Source organism: Stylophora pistillata, chromosome 1 (assembly GCF_964205215.1).
Source record: "Stylophora pistillata chromosome 1, jaStyPist1.2, whole genome shotgun sequence".
Lineage (NCBI taxonomy): Eukaryota > Metazoa > Cnidaria > Anthozoa > Scleractinia > Pocilloporidae > Stylophora > Stylophora pistillata.
Window position 1 is genome coordinate 47,621,038 of NC_142519.1, and position 23,323 is coordinate 47,644,360.

Consider the following 23,323-nt stretch of genomic DNA (forward strand, 5'->3'; position numbering starts at 1 on the left):
TTTAGACCCTACAGCTTAATGAGTAAAGACATACATGTATGCTTTTCAAAGATCTAAATAGATCCTTTTGACTGAAATGTTTGTGGTCTTATGATAAAGACACAGTGGTAATAAATAAAACTTTATTGAATTTAAGGGATGAAAATCATCACATTTCAGAAATACTTCTTAAGTTAAACTGAGATAACTAAAAGGTTTCAAATTAACAACAGTTACACTAATAAATCAAGCGAACAAATATTCTGCCAATGACCTCCTAATATTAAGCTCCAGTCATTGAGTTCCAGCAGCCTATAACACTGACAGTATTCTGCATTGTAAGAAGCAGTAATTATCAAGTGCTCAGGAGAAGAGAGTGATGTATATTGAATACACATTACTGTAATTTGTGAACACATACTGTACAGAGTAGCATAAGTTATAATATTAGTTGTGACTGTTATCAGCATGTACAGAAAAAATTCAGCATCAAACCTGTCTAGACCTCTTGTACGAAAATGTCCATAACTACTCATATTTGGTATTTCAGGCAAATAAATTAAGTGATATGCTACATAGAAGCAGTTCTTATAGCTATTTCCATTTCAATTTGAAAATGTGTACAGGGTTTAAAATGTATCACATTTCAGTTAGGTTGATGAAGAATATACACCTGTTTTGCCTGTTCTTCAGAATGGTAAATCTCTGTTATCCAAGAAAGTGTGTTCCTGTTAAATTAATAAATGTACCATGATATTAATATTAACCTTTTGAATGAATACATGAAACTTGTTGGAAGATGAAGCAGGACACTCCAGGCTCATATGACATCTGCTTGAGTTGTTGAAAAAGCAGTCACTGTCACTGAGAATGTTCTTTTACTGAACTTTCTTCACTTGGTAAATAACAGCTCACCAATCAGTGTCACCCTTTAAGGAGTTCAAACCCCATAATAATGTACTTTAGCCCTGGAACCAGGGAACCATTATGTACAAACACCTCAATGTAATTGTCCATTTAGTACATATATTGTACAGTAGCATATCACGTGACAGAAATATTAAATATGAATAAACACTAAATTCAATCTCACCTTAGCTAGCATCATTCGTTTGCCTTCCATGAATGCCAAATCACTGAGATTCTTCTGCCGCAACACATTTCCATCATCATCTGTCAAATTAGATACAATGGCTTACATACAAAGTCATGTATTAAAGACTAAAAGCAGACCTTGTTTATCTCAGCATTGAGAGAAATGTGTGATAGCATACTGCTATATCTGAGCTTTGTCATGGACTGGATAAAATACTAAAAATGAATGAAATAGAATGTGGATTATCACAGACATAAGATAATAGTGCTAAAGGAGTCAAATAATTAAAATTGCCAGCATCATTCTTTGAGAAAAAAATCCCTTACCTGGGCTGCTGTCTTGTTTAACCTCAGAATAAAATAAATCTAAGGCTTCTGCTGTACATTGCTTAGCTCTTTCTTTGAATTCTTCAAAGCTATCATGTACTCTAAATAAATTGATAGAAGTGAATTACATTAAAATCTCAAATGAAAAGACCATTATGAAAACATTTCATGCAAGAAGAGAACTTTATTGCTATGTTTTATGCTACATTTCATGGCTGACGGTGAGCTCGTCTGAGCTACAATTAGCGCGATTTCTTATCGAATCACGTACCTGTGTACCGACAAATTTATAATGCTTTGTGGTTGAATGGTGAGTCGAAAGTAGAACTATTTTGAGAATTGGAGGAACCATTAGAATTAATTTTTAAGATTCTAATGCACCGGAAACAGCTGCATAAATCATATTATTATACATTCTTTTGCGTCATTCCTACAGACGATGGATTTTATATATGTAGCAGTGACTTCATACCTGCAGACAATAGATTTATGTGCTCTTGTCTTTACAAGTGCAGCTCAGGAATATGCATAATAAAACAATTGCAGATTATTATCTTATGGATCATAGCTTACATTTTTTTTTATGGTAATTATTTATTCTAGGGACTTGTCCAACAACCAAATAAAGAATTTGTCTTCAGGAGTTTTTACCGGCCATCATTTCTCTCCATTTTCTTCTCTGACTCTGTAAGTAAGACTCCTAAACTTTGATTTAATATTTGTTTAAAGAAAACTAAAGTAGATCAAGGTCTAAAACTTACACAGGTAAGTGTCTTGATGACATCAGAGGAGGTTAGGGTGGATAGATGCCGCACTAACTTCTCTTATACCCATAAGATGCTGCTTACAGAAATGACAGCGAGGAATATGTGGCGAAAACCACCAAACGACGTAGAATTAGAATCCACCCTTCTCTCTGCCATAAGAAATACATTGTTTCTATAATCGTGCACACCGTAAAAGTGAGGACATCATGAAAAATTACCCGTCCATGAGTGTGATCATCCGCGTGAAGAGAAGCATCGAAAGAAATATGTCATCTTCTGAGACAAACGTTCCGTGAACTTGGATGGGAAGTGAACCGGAATCAAGTACATATCGTCACGCCTTATTTGATTGAATAGAGTTCTGCCCTTTAAACGATGATCTGAGCTGACTGGCCTACGGGCACAGGAAAAATATTAGTCATTTAGCTCTGGATACCACTGATGAGCAGCAACTGGACTTAATTAGTCTGTTTATTCCCTGGAAGAATACAAATCCTATGTCAATCCAACAAGACTCTGTTGAAGCGTTAACATCCTTGGATCAGCGTTTTCACCTAATGCTTTTTAGAAACCATTCAAACGGACACAACGTGTCTCTACTGCAGCTTTGTTTAACATTAAAACAACTGAATCAGCAGTAAGTTGTTATCTGCTCGTATATTTTGTCACGAGTTCTTTTTTTGGTATCAAATCAATGGGACCGAGAACTTGATCGTTGCACTTCCCTTAGTGGTTTACTCTCTCTGACGTAATTTCGCTTAGTGATACCTCTTGGTGAAATAGTTCAAAATTTTTCCAAACGTACTTTGTACTAATGTATGACAACGAAGAAACCTAAAGTTAGAAACCAGCGTTCCGCCGTCACAAGTCTCGCAGTCCAGGACGTTTCACTTCATTATGCCTCGTTGTATTTAAGAAGTGAAGAGGAGAGATCGCGTATAATCGGAATCTGTTTCTAAAACTATGGCAAGAGAAGTGTTGTTTTAAAGTCATTTCACCTTTGAAGTGGGGAATCACCGATTATGAAGTCGGCCTGCTCAAACATTCCTTTGGAGAGAATTGGTTCAAAGTGATCATCACTTTCTTTTACACCGAGGAAAAAGGCGCGAACGACTGTCTTGTTTCACAAACCTTTTGTCACCCGCACCATACTACTCGTAAATCGAAGGACCCGGCGATAAGACAGTGGGAATTAAAAGTCGTGAAAGAATATTTAAAAATTTTCCTTAGCTTCAGTGCAGGTAAGCAGATAAAGTTATTACAAAATGTTTTTCGATGTTATCATTTCTCATGCGTCCTGTGGATAAGCCATCTGGCAGATTGACTCACACTTTGCCAACCAGTGGTGAAGAAGTCTGGAGAACTGCGTGTTTGCAATGCCCAATCGACTTGTTGGAGACGTGAATGTTCACTAAAGTTGACTCAAGCCCTTGCATAAGTTTTTTAGCACTTGGAGCTTGGTCACAAAATATGAATGACATACGAACGAACTTCGTCACCCCGGTATGGTCGTTATTGCTGCCTTCAGCTGTCGTCTTCAGTTAACTTCTTAAGTGAGACATTTTATAGGTTTCTCCACCAAGAATCCCACTGTGAAGCGAAAGTGAAAATGATATTGTTATTCGTGGCATAGTTGATACGGACCATTGCAGCAATTTGGAGTAGTTCGTGCTCAGGTATCAGGAGAAGGATAGGAAATTAAACAATTGGAAACAAGCACTCACTGCTTCTTAAAAAGCAGAACGTTTCAAGAAAAGCACTTATTTACATATAATCATCTACATACCACAGATAAACAACTAAGTACTGCTCTATAGTAAGCTTAACTTTATTGCGATAATAAAACTGCTCAAAAGCACGGCGAGTCTAAGTCTGAGTTTATTAAAATGGAATTTATTGTCAAGGGAGAAGAGAGCCCACGCTTATCAAATTTGTAGCTGAATTTTTCTATAAGAAAATTAATTACTTGAAGAAGGTCATCCCATGAAATTGCTCGCGAAAACTCATATCGCAAGAATCACGAGGCGATTCGCGCGATTTGTACGAAAACAAAATTAAAATTTGAAAGGAAAGCGTCTGTGGAACAATTTAAACAATATGCTATCCTGGGTTACTGGTGAAATCGCCCCAATACACGTTCTGTCTATCAACCTAACATATAACGAGGTCGCCCCCACCTTTACCAGTTCGCTCCCAAATAGTAAAAAACTCGTTTGTAAAGCTGTTGAAGTTTTTGGGCTAGCGCGAAGTTCGAAAGTAGGGCGAGATAACTTGTTCTTAACTAGAAATTGCTGCTCAACAAAGCGCAAAACTGCTTCAAACTCTTTAGATTAAGACTTGGGTAAAGTAGCAGCTTTGCATTACTCATGCATTAGTCGTGCGCTTTTAACACGACTACTAATTTGCATGTGAAAATTTCATGTTCGTCGCAAAAATATCATAGATTCGACATGAAAAGAATTCATTCTGTGCAGGGAAATGAGTCGAAAAATTTGGGGGAAAACTTGTCTTTTGTTAGGGGGGACAATCGTTTCACGTTAAGGGGGTGAGCTCGCAAAGGTGGTAGGGGGCGAATATGCAATGTGGCCGTGAATATACCATGACCGCTTTCCGGCAATGTACTTAGTTTGACGCACATGCAGAAAGTCTTAAAGCCTTTAAACCAGCAAAAAAGTTCAATTTATTTCAGTCAGATAGCTAGTTCCGTTTTCCTTGTTGTCAACATTTGGGACGTTGCTTGAGACGCAACAACTAATCCTTAATCATCTGAAATTTCGTCGCTACAGGCCGAAAAGCTCAAGAAAACTTTGGAGCGCACAAAAGTATGTCAGGGGGCTATCACGAAATAACAGAGCTTTTTAAATACAACGAGCATGCTTCGTAAATTTTTTGACAGCGCACAAGAAGTCCAATCGAAGATAGCCTTTTAAGCCATTTTTGGAGCATTTCAGAATATCAGCATAACTTAGAAGCAGAATCTTGCCTGAAACCTGGCTCATTACAATCGCACAGGAAACATAGGCAAAGGAAGGCGTTTGGGAAGCGAAGTTTATCGTTACCTGTGAGGGATCAGTATCTTATTAATCTGACTATGTGAAGGTGTAGTCTGATCGTCCGGGTGAGTGTAGCCCTGAGAAGGAATGTTGTCGGTGGTAGTGACTGACGTTTCGACAACCTGTGCGGAAGTCATCATGAGAGTCAAGTGAATGATTGTTGTCAGTAGAATGTTCTTATTCCAGTTCGTGTGAAATGATCGGTTGGTTTTGCCGTGATGTTATTGGCTGTAAGACTCAAGTGACGTAAGTCGGTCGTGATTGTAACTGTTTGTAGTGTTTACCGTTGTACTGAAATTAAGTAAACGTTAGGCAAATGTTTAGCAAGTCCATAATGTCGTCTGTCGGTAGCGGTAGTGGGTCGGTAGATTGTCGGATTGCAGTCTCAGTGCATTGTAATGCCAATTGAAGTGGAATACTTGTGAACAGTGATTTCACATCAAATGACACTAGTTTGTAGTCGTCAGGTATCTGAACAGTCTTGATAGCGTTAATGAAGTGTTCAGTGGATTGTAGTTTATGTCTGGAATTGTCGGTTAGCGGTTGTAGTATTGTCGTCAGGTACTTGGATAGCTGGTATGTGGGAGAGCCACAGAAAGAAACAATAGGTCTCATCGGGGTACCAGGTTTGTGTAGTTTCGGCAAACCGTAGAGTTTCGGTGGCTGTGGTACCGAGCACCTCAGTCGATAGTACCGTTGGGTGTCAAAGGCGTTCGTTTTCTTGAGTGTCAGTAGTTTACTGTTGAGTTTACGTTAAAGTGCAGGAGTTGGGTCACGTTTGAGTTCTTCGTAGGTTCGTTTGTCGTTAACTAGTGCGTCCATTTTGTCGTGATAGTCAGTTTTGTCAGTTTTTTGTTGTTACACGGCACTGCCATGGGGTCTCCAGTTTCTGTTGTTATAGCAGAAATTGTGATGCAGAACATCGAGGAACGCGCCCTTTCGACTTGCCGACAAACGATACCGCTTTGGTTACGTTACGTTGACGACACCTTCACCGCCGTTCGACACGACGAAATTGACACATTCCACCGCCACCTTAATGAACAAAACACTGACATACAGTTTACCAGAGAAGTCGAAGAAAATGGCAAACTTCTTTTTCTAGACTGCCTGGTAAGCCACAACGACAACTCATTACGGACGACAGTTTACAGGAAACCGATACACACCGACAGATTACTAGACGAGTCATCCTACAACCCTACATCACACAAAGCCACAACTATTAGAACTCTAACACGACGCGCGCAACTAGTATGCGACTCGACAGACAGCTTATCCGACGAGAACAAATACTTTCACCGTGTTTTTACGAAGAACAACTACAACAACGACTTCATCCGACGAAACACTCACCGACCCACTACCACTACCGAAACAAACGACACCGCCACCCCTTCGACTACAGCAACCATACCGTACATAAAAGGCATGTCTGAAAACATCTCGCGCATCTTACTACCCTTCAATATCCGCGTCGCCCACAAACACATCACCACACTACGTCAGTTACTAACCAACGTTAAAGACAAAGACGAACGGAGGAACAGACAGGGACCGATTTATAAGATCAATTGTTCCGACTGCCAAGCCTCCTACATCGGTGAGACTGGCAGAAACCTCACAACAAGACTGACTGAACACAGACGGGCGACGAGGAAAGGTTATGTCAGCAATCACATTGCTGAACACCATCGACTTACCAACCACAACATTGACTGGGACTCTGCGCAATGCCTAACCTACAGCACTGACTATTTTCAACGACTGACTCTGGAAAGCTGGTTTACTAACTTAGAACAGACTCCCCTAAACAGATGTCAACAACTACCCGCTCCATACGAACGACTCATTCACGACATAAACATCACAAACGACCGAAAAAGAACGACCTAACTTTACCGACAGATCGAAACAGACCAATCACGACCGACTTACGTCACTTGAGTCTTACAGCCAATAACATCACGGCAAAACCAACCGATCATTTCACACGAACTGGAATAAGAATATTCTACTGACAACAATCATTCACTTGACTCTGATGATGACTTCCGCACAGGTTGTCGAAACGTCAGTCACTACCACCGACAACAGTCCTTCTCAGGACTACACTCACCCGGACGATCAGACTACACCTTCACATGTTACCCCCGGGTTCAGACCATTTACTGCATAATCTGACCATCTAAAGTAGAATATGCTAACTGAAATAATAGATCAATTCTAGTCTTACTAATCATAAACAGTCATTAAACTACTTTTCTTCATGGTGAACTCAATAAGGGGATCGTAACTTATATAATTTTACAAAAAAAGTTGGCTTTTGATGATGGTGTCCCTTGACGTTTCTGCGTGTTTCGTTTAGCAAATTGGCGTTGTCTTTTGATGACAGATTTAATTGATTACAAGACTCACGATTGACAATAACTCCGCTCATTGTTTTAAGTGCTAGTTTATTATGTTTTAAACCAGTTTTTCAGGAGAAGGACTTGGTGAGAATGATGAACCAGATTATTTGCAGATTACTCGAATATTTGCAGAGTGGGCCGCGAAGCTGGCAAAAGAGGGGTCGAATTGCTATTAAAGGAGCCTACTCATTTTTGTCATCAGCGTTCTTCTCTCGGCTCCGTCACTTGTAATTTACTTGTGAAACCTTGTGGAACCCGAAAAGGTTTGCGAGGAAAAAAGAATGATCATAAGCTTGATGATTGACAATTATTCACAAAAGTGGAGGTGAATAATACTTATATGTGCACGATCCTTCGCAGTAAAGCACTATTTAAGCAATAGTGAAAATCAGACCTGAAAAAAATTCAGGCCTGTACGGGATTCAAACCACTGACCTCTGCGATACTAGTGCAGCGCTCTACCAATTGAGCTAACAAGCCAACTGGGAGCAGGCCATCAAATTAACTCGACACAAACCCGTAGATGATAAATCAAACAACAAACATATGAAATACATATATATGAACTGCGGTTATGAAACGTATATGTACACGACCCTTCGCAGTAAAGCACTATTTAAGCAATAGTGAAAATCAGACCTGAAAAAAATTCAGGCCTGTACGGAATTCGAACCACTGACCTCTGCGATACTAGTGCAGCGCTCTACCAATTGAGCTAACAAGCCAACTGGGAGCAGGCCGCAATCCCGTACTGGGAGCAATCCCGTACAGGCCTGAATTTTTTTCAGGTCTGATTTTCACTATTGCTTAAATAGTGCTTTACTGCGAAGGATCGTGCACATATACGTTTCATAACCGCAGTTCATATATATGTATTTCATATGTTTGTTGTTTGATTTATCATCTACGGGTTTATGTCGAGTTAATTTGATGGCCTGCTCCCAGTTGGCTTGTTAGCTCAATTGGTAGAGCGCTGCACTAGTATCGCAGTGGTCAGTGGTTCGAATCCCGTACAGGCCTGAATTTTTTTCAGGTCTGATTTTCACTATTGCTTAAATAGTGCTTTACTGCGAAGGATCGTGCACATATACGTTTCATAACCGCAGTTCATATATATGTATTTCATATGTTTGTTGTTTGAATAATACTTGCTATTCACTTCCACACCGCTAGCCAATTTTCGCACACGAAAAGCGTTATTCTCTGATGTGGTATATAAACCAACTTTAGTTAGTGGTGTTGAAAGTTACATCCTCAATATCTTATTGGATTTTTCATTCGGCTCCGTTCATGACTGAATGAACAGTGTGGAAGGCTCTATCAGTCATTTATGGTCGTCAGGGTGAGTAATTTTGTCCTGAGCCGATCCACCCAACCATTGTTTATACTTATACCATTACAAACTCTGGACACTCCCTAACGAGCTCATTTATTCAGCTGACTCTCAAAAGAGGCTCGAGAATTTTGTTCGGAGGAAGTTCTTTCATAATCTGATAATACCAAAATAATCCTCATATTCAGGATGCTGACAGTTTTAATTACTTAGTTATCAAATAGAGAAGCGCCAGGTCTTTTAGCGTCGCAGTGAAAATGCATAATATCCTAGAGTAGCCTCACGCGAGAAATAAAATACTAATCATTGCTGGTTTTCAAAACTAAGCAGAGAAAATAATATTTGCCTATTGACCCAGTGGAAGGGCCTGACGGGAGAATATTCGGCTCGAGGTCATGACGTACGGACCGAGCGCGGATAGCTCGGCGCGTCGTGAACGAGGGCCAAGTATTTTCCCGTCCAGCCCGACCTAATTCGGTCAATAAGCAATTTATCACATGACCACCGACTAAGTTTGGAAAATTTCGATAACTTTATTTTAACTTAAAAAGGATGCGATAGACTAACGCGCGCGGGAAAACTCGCACGAAAAAAAAATTAAGATTCTGTAATAAAAAACCTTTCGTTTTTCGGAGTCAGAACAAGAAAGTCGCAATTCATCGAAAAGCTTGTCTTATTTTCTCATTTTTTCACTGCTGTCACTCTTTTTTTTGCAACAACAGTGAAGAATTTTTTTGTTTTTTTTTGTTTGCTTGTTTTTGCCATAAAACCGTACAAGTGCACTAGGGTCTGAACGGCTCTGAGGCCCATTTCTCGAAAGACCCGGTAGGTAACGGGTTCGAAGCCATATTTTAAAATCAAAAGTTAAAGAATAGAGAAACAGGCTCTGACACCCTGACCAGTCCGTTTCGTTTTATTAGCTGCTACTTTTATTGTATAACTCTTAAAACGACTGAAACCCCCATCTTGAATGAAACAAGTACAGCTTTACGGGCGCGTTAAGTTACCCAGACCTTCGAGAAACGGGCCCCAGGTCAACCATTCGGGCCCTACACACGTCAACTTTCACTTTTTTCTCTGGGATTGCGTGGGCGGGACCGAATGTGTCATATGAAAGTGAAAAGCAATAGCAGTATTGACTTTAGGGCAAACAACTGTTGCATAGAAGAGATGCACGAGCAATGTAATATTTTTCACAGGAAGTAGAGAATGTGAATAAACGCTTTAAAGACATTTGCCATTGAGAATTAAATGACAACTGCATCAACGTTAGGACTGTGAAGTGAAATTAAGTTTAAACGTGCTGAATGCCAATGTGAAAAGTAACACTAAAGTGTACTCCTTATTGATCGGATTATAGCATGTTAAGCTATTAAACAATTTTAATTGACAATGCTATGGCGAATATAGGCTAGACATTTTTAAAATTTGTTTTTACACTTTTTTAGAGTAACTGTCATTTCCCTTCTCATATACTTTTTTAATGTAATTTACTTTTATAAGGATAATTTCGATGCACGTTTTCTGAATTTTTTTCAAAACGAACTAGTAGTTGCTTTCGCGATTTTTATATGTAGGTCGTTTTTGTTATCAAAGTTAGTTTGGGTCTGATACAAGTCTGATCCTAGAGAACCGAATTATTATGATTATTATTGTTGTTGTCATCATCGCTACTAACCGAAGCGTGTATCCAATAGATTTTCTTAGATTTTTATCAGACATTTTAAGCCTTTTAACATGAGTTTTGTAAATTTTTTAGTGATTATGGCAAATAAAGGATTGTTATTGTTATTAAAAAAGGATTTGTTTCATTTTGAATTATCTTAATTGCTCTTAGTTTTCGTGACCCTTCTCAAGACCTAATACGAACGTCGCATTGATCGCGTACAGCGTGCACAAAAGACGAAAACAACACAAGTGACATCAGTAAAGTGTTATTCATGACCAATTAATAATGCTAATGCAGTTAAAAAGTCGCTTTCGTAACGCTTTCACTCCCAACATCTCATTAGTTATTCTCCTGACTGTCTTCTCTATAATTCTTACGATGTCAGTTTGGAGGATTTGTTATTCCATCAGCCCTAATTAATATTTTCTTTATTCTCAGCACTTGTCTGCTTGTTACTGTATTGATATTCTAAGGAGAAATTCTGTCCTGATCACCAAAGGGAGTCAAAGGATTAAAAAGGGGAAGCCTAAAAAATTGAAAAAAGAAAATCAAACTTTGGATCGTTCAGCTCCGCCATTTTGTTGCTCCGTTTTCCGTCCGTAATATCCCCTGGTCTGCAAGGAATTACCATCGCATATTTTCGAGCTTCACTTTGTTAATATGGCAAAGTGGCGTTGAAAGTGGAACGGTGAATAAAAATAAAATTCCGTCCGGTATTACCAAACAGCTCGGGGCTAACGCTTTTTTTTTCATGATTTGATGGTTATAGGAATCTCTTCGGCAATCAATTGGAAGAAATAGCAGAGGGAACTTTTAAGGACCTTGAATTTGTTGTGTTCTTTCTGTAAGTAGCACTGTTCCTTTGTTTTTCTTGAAAAGAACATAATATATAAGCTTAAATACAGTGATCATATATGAATAAAATAACTTGAAATTAATTTTACATTACATTCTCCATAAATTATTTCAAACAGGCACAAGACTTAAACAAAACAATTGCCAACTCAGATCATTTATACGAATGAATAATTACAAAGTAACGTACTACAACAGGGTTGTCACCTTATCTTTCCCGTAAACACCTCTAAAATTCGGTTTACTGCCTTTTTTTGTAATTGCAACTATCTTTCGTTGAACGGTGAGGAAACCAATCACAGTGGCGAAATTGAGAACTACTAACAATTCAGACCGACAAATTCAGATCACCTCTTACCAGAACACAAAAGGAAAATAAGAGACGTTTATATAAAGAAAAAAGGAGACAGGAAAGAAGATGTTTCTACAAATAAATCAGCGGAGGAATCTAATGTAATTCAAGCGCACTTGAACAATAGTGAGGATGACGCAAAAAATTGCTTGATGGTTGCAGTTTACTTTAGCGAATATTCTCAGTGATGCAAAACACGTGAGATGACGGAGATTTTCAAGGCTCTTGCGTTTTATCAAACAAGTAAAACGCTAAACTCGTTTAAAGCTCGTGAAACAAAGACTAATCCTTGATTGAATCCTCAAGGTGATTCCCTTGTATTACATGTACATTTTAGATCTTTTTTGCGCATAATTTTTCACCCAAGAGTAGCGCGTCAAATTAAATAAAATGGAGACTATTATTTTGCAGAGGGCTCGCTAATGATGTAAATCGTAATTTTCTGTTAAACGAGTACGATGCCCCATCTTTTTAAATGTCACCATTTTGATAAGAACTGTGTCTCAATAGTCCTTTGTACAGTTGTGGGCCTGGTGGCCAAGCCTTCGAACAGGAGTGAGGCTAAGGGTGACCTTGTTATGATAGAGATGTTGCTGCTTTTCAAAAGAAAGTTTCTTTGTTATCATGCTAACTAGATACAGGTCTCTATCACAACAGGGTCACCCTTAGCCTCACTCCTGTTCAAAGGCTTGGCCACCAAGCCAACAGCTGTAAAAAGGACTATTGACTTGAAGAAAAATAGCAAAAACTTATGGCCATTTAAGAAGCAATTTGATTCAACTGAAGGGAGGAATAAAAGCTTAAAAACCGAAAAGTTATTACAGAGTTCTTGGTGTACATTTTACTGGAACAAAAAGGCTCATATTCGACCAAGAGTTTTCCTACTTCAACTTTGCTAAAGTGAGAAAAATGTAGGGTTAAGAAGTGCAAGTTTGAGATTTTATCACAGTCAACCAGCGTTGTTTTTCCCACCCATATAAGATGTCCAACTTAACTTTGGATAAAAATATTTTCATTCTTTTATTTCATAACCGAATATGACGTTGATAGCCTAAATCTTATTCCTCGTAACTTTTTATAGCGATATATAAATGAGGGATTCCGTCTGTAACCGCCTCCCTCTGAGAAGTGCAGTGCGCCACTGCGTAATACGAACTAAATTGCTCAGTTGCCGAAATCTGATATCGGCGTTAGAGTTGAAAACATTGGGGCTCGAAGTCGATTTTGCCAACCACCACACTCGTAATATTAAAATTCTATTTATAATCTAACAATAAAACCACTTGGGTAGCACACTTTGAACTGCACAGTCGCAAGATTGGTCGCAGTGGAGTTCAACCGTCAGCAAACGGCCTAAGAGTTCATCGTCCGTCAACGGTCAAAAATGATTAATTTTCACTGCCAACCGTCCCAAAGACAACTCAATTTTAACCGTCTAGCAGTTTAAAAGTCTTTTGGAGCCCTACCTCAACAGCTTACCATGACCAGTTCAAAGACTCGAGAGATCTGGTAGGCCTTAGGAGGTAAAAGCTCGCGTAAAAAGAAATATGCAAATATGTTTAGGTTGCGAACTGGGCGAAATATAAGGATTTGTATGGGAATAAACAGTCCGGCACTCTCAACCTAAGTATCTGAACTAGCTTTGAATAAAAACAAACTTACCTCGCTTGAGTAATTGTTCCTTTGCAATGTTTGAGTTTTCATTGCTGGTTTAGGGCCGTTTAGCTCGACTTTAGCTCATCTGCTTTGCCCTCTATATTAATTGTATGAAGAGAACAAAAATTGAAGTCCTTTTAAGGTTACCGTGCACCTTCAGTTGGTGTCTCGCGTACAAGCGATGTTGCGCGTCCGGTTTAAACTGTAAATGTCTAAACTCCAATATCAAATTAAAGCTTATAGGACTGGCTATCAGACTATACCAAAAACTTTGAAAAAAATGAAGTTTCGAGTTTTTTACGACTTCTACATGCAGGCGCCCGAATCACCTTTAAGAGCTACAAGTCAAAGGGAATTTGTTCGATTGCTCTGAAATTTTGACAGTAGCTAGTTTTACATATAAACAACGAAAATTTTCTCCGAATTTTTTATTTCTAAATACCTTTTTTTCAAGAACGATTTTTGTACGATCACTCCACATTTTTTTTATTCCTATTTCAAAAATGTTCTGTAACTTTTCACTGAAATTGAGTTATGGCAAATTGCAGACACGTTTTCTTAGCGCTTTATACTTATTGGTCGACTTTGGCTTTCGACATCCGCCGGAAGTACAAAGGAGCGCCTCTGGGGTCCCGACAGGGAATACAACTTTTCAAATTTTTCAAATTTTTGTACCTCGGGTAGGGTGGCTGGGTCCGAAACTCGATACCGAAACGCATATTTGGAATTTCGTTGAGTAACCTTCATGTCCAGATCCCTAGAAGAGCTCCAAATCTACGACTTTGCGTTCCATTTTCTCGTAAACCGTTGAATAGAATGATTCAAAACCGAGTCTCCGTAACAGCTGGATAATCCTTCTGTGGCCTGTTGAGTTTCGGTGGGAAAATAAGACCTAGAAGGTAAGACATTTTTGTCTCGAATACGTGGTTGTGTGGGATCTGGAGGCCTAAGCTGCCTGCCTTGTCGCATTTCTTCACTAGGGAGAGCGAGCCGAATTAACCGCCGAAGTTTGAGCGATTTTGAGGCTTTCTGGCAGAAAAAACACTTCCAAAATCCTTGGGCGATTTTCCCTTTTTATTAGGTGTCAATGTTAGTTTTAAATTTTCATCGTCGCTGCTGTTTTGTGAATCGTTAATCGACGAGCAAAACGAATTGCTCGTAGAATTTGATTCTGCACACTAAAATAGAAAGAGCAAAGAATTCAGTTTAAGTGGAGACAAACTAAGACATAAACATAAAAATATCAAATAATTTCTTCAAGGAAAAGTTTAAGAATTCGGAGTGAGGAGTCCTAAAATCAGAGAGTCTTAAAAGAAATCAAGTTCATCTTGTGCAAATGCAGTCAATTCCAATTGTAACCGTCATTGTCTCTCGGCGACAAAATGAGAACACATGACTTTACTTGTGAAACCGCTAGGACTCAGGGGACCCACGCATGTGTCAAATTCTTAAGCAAGAAAATTAATTGTCTTACCGACGAAGAAATCGCCCCATCCGTCTAGGTTCAGTGTTCATCAAGATCAATTTGTTGAATTTTAGTCGCTCTTTTATTAACGGAAAGTAGTGCCTTAGTTATTCTAGAACTTGAGCAGTGCCAAGGAGATCTTCACCATCGAAACCGTCCTTTTATGCAAGATAAGATACGAACAAAGATTAGTGGAGGAGTCAAGTTTGTGTAGATAAAGTTGTAATAAAATGTGTTGCTAAGCAAATCTCTTTAGCTTACCTATGCTCTGTAAAGTCTCTTGAGAAAATCCATGCGACTGGAGGCAAGAAACACACTCCTCGCTACTGTAGTTCATTATTGAGTCCGACGCACAAAGTCTAGCTGTAGCTAGGTTCGTTCGGCTAATGAGATACGAAGAGGGAGCTGCTGAGACGCACCGGCTTGCTAAAGAAGGACAAATTTTCGAGGGAAATCGCTTTTATAACAAACTTTTAATCGTTTTTAAGTTCACAGCATAAAGCTGAGCAAAAAGCAATAACCCTGTTCACTGTGTGTACAATTATTGCACCTTTCTGGGGCCAAATTGGTAAATCCTACTTGGCTCTTTGAAGGGCCAAATTGAAAAAAAGTTCCCGCAAAGTAGAATTCATTGGGGCCAATTCAGATTTTTGAAGGGTCGAAATGGTACTAATCTCACCCGTTTTGGCTCAAATAGTCGAAAACGAAACTTAATTGGCCAAATTGGCCCTCGATAAATTGGGACCAATTTGGCTTTTGGGATCATTTGGCTCTTCTCAGTTTACAGTGTACATATACTAAATATGTCCAGTTAAGAGTTTTTATCCAAGTATGTTAAATTACTTGTATAATTCACCTTACACTATGTGTAAGGAAAGTATAATTTTCAGTACACACATGGATAAGAAAGAGAAATATACCGAACAGTATACAATCCTTATTCAAAAAAATCATTATACATCAGTATATCGTTCCCGGCGTATACACAATGTATAATGCTTCATTGCACTTCCTTATATTTGACATTTCATGCAGTGTTTGCTAAACTCATCCGATATACTTCTATCCAATAAAGGGGTTTGCACTACACAACTGGTAGGTTTTCTTTAAAAAGCCGACTCTGTTAGTGATGGAATCACTACGTTCCCAACATGATCTTGGGTCTCTTATTTCTATGGCAACCAACGTGGTGCGACGTTACGGTTAATTCTCTAATAGCGTTGCCCACCCTTTTAGCTTCCTCTTTTAAACAACCTCCAGCCTTTTTCGCTTCCGCGATATAGCTTTATTCAAATTTGACTGTTTGCCCCTAACTTCGGAAAAATCAATCCAGCCTTAAATGAAATATTCTCTCTTGGAATATTACCATCCTTGCCTCAGAAAGTTACATTAAAGAATCTGGAATTAATTCCAGATTCTTTAAAGTAATGAGTTCTGGAATGTCAGGGAACACGGAACATGAGAACAAACAATTGCGTTTTTTGATTTCGCAAGGAAATTTAGGTAAAAACAAATCAAGCATTTCAAATCTAAATAGATAGTGGGAGTTTTTCTAAAATGCTTTGGCTGGTTGTTCGGCAGGGTGAAAATCTGTCGGGAATATCGTTCAGACGTTTGAAAAACCTAGACTTGGTGGAGAAAAATGAAAAGAACAAAATCTTGTGATAACATAACGCCCAAGTCATTCTAAATACTGAAAGAAATACTTAAAGGACACTACTCTCATGACTCTTATTATCGACCCCTTGATCGAAAAGGGGCAACAAAAATGAAATAAGTACAATCATGTGTACGGGCTGGAACAAAAGGTGACATATCGCCAAGGAGAATAAATGGTGTAGGAAAACAAACGGATTTTCTTTTCTCTTGAAAAGGACTTTAGACCGCTGAAAGACCCTTACCGACTAAACGGCCGAGTGCGCATTTCAAAAACAAAAAAATAAGATAAATAAATTAAATTATATAGGATGAAAATAGGCATATAAAAAAATATGGTGACCATTATCATTTTAGGGTAGTTGGTACCGAATAGTGAAAGGTGTAAAGATTTAGAAAGTCTCCACCAGAGGGTTGACGGTTTTTCCCGGACTTTTGCCCGGAGATCTCGATTTATTATTGATTATTACTTATTTTTCCTGGAGCGCGGAGACCTTTATAAATTTGTCGACATCCGCACCTAGGTCACGCAAAACAAACCATGAGTTATTTCTGGCGGCCGTTTCAGCGGACAAGAAATGCTTTTGGCGATAAATTTCGACGGTAGAAGTATTTTACAGAGAAAATAAGGCTTCAAAATAAGAGCGACAATCGAGCTATAACGAAAACATTTCATATCAGTGTCTCGCTTTTGCACTTTCGTTCTTTAGGTACTCGAACATCACGTTCTTCAGGCTCTGACTTTCAATGCCTAGAGCCTGTACAGCCGAGGAATACAAGCAATCCCTGTCCTCAGATGGATTGAATGTCACTTTAAGCCCTAAATTCTCTAGTTTGTTTTCCATATCTGGCATTGCATGTTTCAAAAGACATCCAGAAAATCGAAACAGAGATTACTTAGGAAGGAGAACGCAGTCAAAATTCCTTCCCCCACGAACTTTATAACGCGCTGAAACACGCGCAAGAATGCGAGAAAGTGATAAAGGTAGGAAACGCCCGAGTTAACTTGCGGACATTTCTGACCACAAGATACAAGTAAAATAATAAAGACAATTAAGTAAATGAATGAATAGTATAGACCACTAACTTTTATTGAACCCTTCACATTTTACCTACTACCCTTGACCCTCGACAAAAACCTAACTCAATCTCTTTGAAGGCCAAAACTTTGATGTCTGTTTTCACGCGAGTTAACTTTACTTAAACGAATTGCAAGGGTATGTAGTTTTGTTGGATTTTGATGAAACTTGGTCAGACCATTCATTGGATACTAGCTAACGCACAAAAATGTGTGAGGCTTTAACGGAACCGACTGATTATTTTCTTTTGTCCAACTTCAATGAAGATTCTCTCGCGAACCAATAGGAATATCGGAAAAGCCTCACATCCTTTTCTAGCCTTTCGTCTGCTGAATGATACAGTCCAACTTGTTTGGTTGTCTGCGGTAACGCAAAGACTGGTAATTCAGTTAAACAAACACCATCAGTTTTGTCTTTAACGGCTTCCACGTGCCTACCGAAACAAAACCGATCAAAGCTTTTATTATTTTCGCAATCTATACGCTATAAGCGCTAGCTTTACCGTGATAGGTAGTTTTTCATGGTTTCTTTTATAGAAGCACGCCTGGCACGCTTTTTCCGGAGGCTACCCTTAATCAACTGTCCAGCGAACAAATCTAGCTGACTCTCAGATTTAGTCTGTCTTGACTGTTTCGGGTTTGAGGACTAGTAACGGCTTAGAAAATTTAAAAAGTAAGGGAGTGTAAGGTTTCTTTAATTCATTTACTTTGTCAAAGAATAGTGTCAATTGACTTACTTAGGAGATGATATACACCTAGTGTGGGCGATTGTTCCATATGCTAGACGAAGGAAACATTCTAAAGAGGGAAAAGATAGAATGTTTCCTAACCACAGTTGTCAGTGAAAAAAGCCATTTAACATTTTCTGATTATGCGTTTAGGCGAGTATTGTAATACTGAGAATGGCATTTTAAAAAGTGAGTTATATAAGAAGTCTGGAGGCTGGCTTTTCAGTCTTTAGATCCAGAGATTCCCCGAGATATAGGACTGTTTATATCGAGCAGTAAAAATGGTAAGATCTAGAAAAACCTTCAAACTGATCATTTGAAAGTTACCGGTGAGCTGCGTTTTTGATGTTTGGCGTCAAAAACCTTTCATAATTGAGAGTTTAACTTGGGAAATGTGAACATTGTGTGTGCCGCGTGCGCAGTCGAGTAAAGAGTGTCCTTGATTGGAAGTCAAATTCAAATCGATTATAAAACCATTGGATACGCCACTGGAAAACATCACTTGAACTCGACAAACCTGATGGAAACACTCAGTTGCACCGCTACAAGGAAAGAAAAGGTCAATTCAGATCAGTGGTATCTGAATAATCTCTAGTTATCTCAGTCCAGTTAATTCCCTTCCCATCTTAATCGCTATCTCAGAAATAATTTAGTTGGGGTGCCGTACGAATATAACCTGAGAGTGACATCCACTACAATATTACACCGGGTTTGAACGATCAGGGTATGCCATTAAATTACATTTTTAGCGATAGTCATTTATTCAGCCAACACATTCGGACAGAAGCGATTTCATTAGTGGAGATCTAAACCGCCACAGCTCCATTGTCCTTCATGATACACTGATGCTTGGTTCTTAAATTGTAGGTGATTGATACCCTTCCTTACCGAGATATTAGATGGAGTCTCTTGTTTGCTTAAATCAGCAATCCTGCAAATAAAGAGTCTTGCTGATTCTTGGAATTTGTCAATAACGACTATTTTGGCTTTAGAGACTAGCTAAGGGCTGAGTTAATTTAAAAAATAAGATAGTACTGTATCCCACAATTTAAAAAGTTAGATAGTATCCTATCATCTTAACAAATAAGATAGTATCCTAGAGACACTCGTCGCCGGCTATCCGCTGAGGGGATAATATACACCCAGTGTGGGCGATTCTCTCATATGCTAGGCGAAGAAAACATTACAATACTCCCTTTTCGAGTTCTTAGTGTTCATTTGGAGGACCGCTAAGAAATGCTTGCGGGCGGACTGGAAACGAGGCTAACACAGCGTAATGTTTACGTAGAAAGAGAAGAAGAGCGAGAAAATTCGTATATCGTGTATAATATTGATCTTTTAAGTGAAAAAAAAAACGGTTTGAAAAACTTCGCTCTGCACTGGAATAAGTCTAAGAAAGCTATGGCGCAATCAAGAAATAGAAAAAGTTTTGGCCGAGATTGTGCTTGTTTTGGGTGCTCAAATGCACAATACTCTCAGAAAGATGGCGCTTCAACCGGACTTAGCATGTTCAAGTTCCCGCAAAGGAATCCACAACGAGATCGATGGTGTAACTTGATAAAAAGAAAGCATGGAAGAGATGGTTTTTATGTTAATAGTCTTACAGTAATTTGCGAAGAACACTTTAGACGTGAAGACATGTACAAGCCTCCCGGCGGCACAAGATCTCGCCTCAAAAATGGCACCGAGCCTTTCATCTTCCCATGGAATACTACTTCTGATCCAAAGCCGAAACGACGCATGTTAGTTCGTCAGAGGCCGGACGGCAAGTACTTCTTTGAGTAATGCAGATGAAGAGCAAATGGAACTAGAAAGTCTTGACGATGTGTGGGTATCACGCTCAAGCAATTCGTCGTCTATAAACATTACACTAGGAGCAAGTCCAGAAATTCCAGAAGGTATCCGGACAACTCGCCCCCTGGATAATTAGCCCCAAACGATTAGCCCCTAGTCTTTGGACGACTAGCCCCCTGTCTCTGGACTGTTAGCCCCCAAACCGCCATCCTTGAAATAAACTACGCTCTTGCTGTTTACTTTACGAACGTTTCCCTTTCATGTATTTTCAAAATAAACAATGGTCTTGTTATTTGCTTCTTACGAACGTTTCTCCGCCGTGAGTGTCGAATCATAAAGTATACTTTACAAAAGTGAACTGTGTTCCTTCTGTTTACATATTTTGCGAGTGTTTCTTGGTCATGTTGTTTATTTCGAGAACTTAAATGGGAAAGGAAAGAAACCAGGAACAAAACTTCGAAACTTTAACTCATTTGCGACTACTTGTTAGTGTCAATGGAGGTTTGTTTATTTCAAACTCGCCACGCGCATTGTGAGAACTTTTACTAATCATTATTTATTTTTTTATTGAAAACTCATGCGCAATGTGCGAACGCTTACTCATTCTTGTTTGCTTATTTGAGACCCATGCGCAAGGTGCGAAATTTTATTCCTTGTTGTTTATTTCAAAGCCACGCAAAATGCGCGAATTTTTACCAATTACCCACGCGAAACGTGCGAACTTATGTAAATTTGACGTGAGACATTTCATTCATCCTAATTCAGTGCTCATTGTTCTCTAAATTAACGATTCCTACAATCAAATGGCGTGTTTCGTTCGAAGTCAAATTCTTGATCCTTGGGATGTGTATAAAAGAGATTTTTCAATTGTGGATACTCGTATTAGCTTATTCAGCAATAACTGATCACAGCTGCCCCTGTACATCCTGATCCAGGTACTTCACCAGGAAGCTACATTGATCAACATGGAGATCCGTCTGGTTTCAGACAAAAGCTGAAGAGACAACAGCGGTCAACCTATCCGAACAATGCAGAGAAGACTCTTCGACCTCTGGATTCAACATGAAGACGGCCAAAGGAACTCAAATGAACTTCTGGAGGCTTGTTCTCACCTCGTGCAACCCATGTAAATTAAACTAAGTAGATTTTGATAAAGATAACCATTCACAAAACAAAACCCTTCTTTAGGAGCCACAAACTCATAAAAGTCAATGACCAAAATATGAACGCAACTTCCCCTTTACATTAACTAAGAATGGGGGCTAATCGTCTGGGGCTAATTGTCCAGGGGGCGAGTTGTCTGACATTCGTCCAGAAGAATCGCAAAGTAATGGTGAAAGGAGCTCAAACGGACATTGAATCATGCATAGATGACTGGGAAGAGCACTCGTATTCATTTTCCTTTAGTACCAAGGTTACATTTGACTAGCAGCAAGATTATATAAAAAATACTTGAAGAGAGGATTGAACAACAATCTCTTCAGATAAACACTCTAAAGCAAGAAGTGGGACGCCTAAAAAAATAGTTAGATGAAAATGAAAGAAAGAAATTCAGTTTGGAGACCTTTAAAGACGACGACAGTGCCATACAATTATATACAGGCTTCCCAAACTACAAAGCTTTAATGGCTGTGTATGAATACCTTGACCCGAAAGTGAGTAAATTACAGTGCTGGACAGGAAAGACTGTTCCTGATAGTCGTAGCTATCAGGAAAATCCTCAATCCAAACCTGGACCAAAAAGAAACCTTACTGGCTTACAGGAATTTTTTATGGTACTAGTTCGTCTCAAAGTTGGTCTATTCGTCAAAGATCTGTCCGACAGATTTGACATATCTATTGGACACTTCAAAAAATTTTACTACTTGGATTAACTTTCTGTGTCTGGAACTAAGACTGATTTTTCCCTTTCGTTCACAATCCGATGTGTTGAGGAACATGCCATTAGAGTTTTCTCGCTCTCCAAGCACTAGAGTCATCATTCATTGCACAGAAGTGTTTATTGAAGTGCTATCTTCAATGAAATCTCAGTCAGAAACGTGGTCGAACTATAAGCGCCATAACACTTTCAAAGTGCTTGTAGGTGTGTCTCCCAATGGCCAAGTTATCTTTATTTCCAAACTGTGGGGAGGAAGAGTCTCTGATAAAGTCATCTCTCAGCATTCTGGGATTCTTGATTTGGTTCATGCTAGAGACATTATAATGGCAGATAGAGGATTTCATATAAAGGACATTTTACCACCTGAGGCGTCGATCTGAATTTTCCCGCCTTCAAAGGCACAAGGCAGCAGTTGACTGCAAGAGAGGTTGAGGAAACAGCCAAGATTGCTTCCGTCAGAATTCGTGTCGAAATAGCAATCGGTAGAATAAAGAAATACCACATACTTGATGGAGTCATGCCAATCAATCTTCCCCATGTTGCAGGACAGATTTGTACAGATTTCTACCACCACTTCTTGAGCCAGGTCACACCGATAACACATAAAAACACTTAATGCTTCATCGCAATACTTTTTGAACAGTTAAGCCATGATATACTTTGTGGATGTTGCTTGGAAGTAGGACTATTGATTTTCTCTGCTTACATTATACTAAGTATTTTATGTATACCACTCTGTTCATATTTTATGCCAAAGAAACTCAGATACAGTATATATCAAAGGATTGGAAATATAAATAATAGTTAAAAAATCCTATCTACTAAGTATACATTGATCATTGTGATAATGAGTGTTCAGACTGAACAGCAGTGAAAAACAATGTTGTTATATGTCTAAAAACCATGTTTGTTTCACAGGTTTAATGTGGACACTTAGACTTCATAATTACCATAATCACAAAACATTGAATAGAAATCTTGACTATTGTAATGTATGGGTATAGTTATTAATCATTCACCAGCAAACATAAACATTGAGTGGAGTTATTATTTAACAATCACTGAAAAAATTATTTTTTAAACTGCAATCCTTTGAATAAAACATTTTTACAGTATTAAAATGAGAGAAGAAGATTTTGGGAATTTTTCTTATTTTGAAAATGTTTTCTTACTTTACTGTTGTAAAATATTAGATTGAATATTATTTAAAACATAAATATTTATTG

At 38.7% G+C, this 23,323-nt stretch overlaps 1 long non-coding RNA gene and 1 pseudogene across 1 annotated transcript; one reads left to right on the top strand and one right to left on the bottom strand.

The window, feature by feature from the left end:
• Window positions 1–105: 105 nt before the first annotated feature.
• On the bottom strand, window positions 106–1,570 carry LOC148742832 (uncharacterized). The gene is made up of 3 exons (XR_016001334.1): window positions 1,402–1,570; window positions 1,073–1,152; window positions 106–707 (listed from the first exon to the last, which is right to left on the bottom strand). It is a non-coding gene; the product is annotated as an uncharacterized LOC148742832 (long non-coding RNA).
• A 20,586-nt stretch (window positions 1,571–22,156) lies between these two features.
• Window positions 22,157–22,713, top strand: LOC148742833 (uncharacterized; annotated as a pseudogene).
• Window positions 22,714–23,323: the final 610 nt, after the last annotated feature.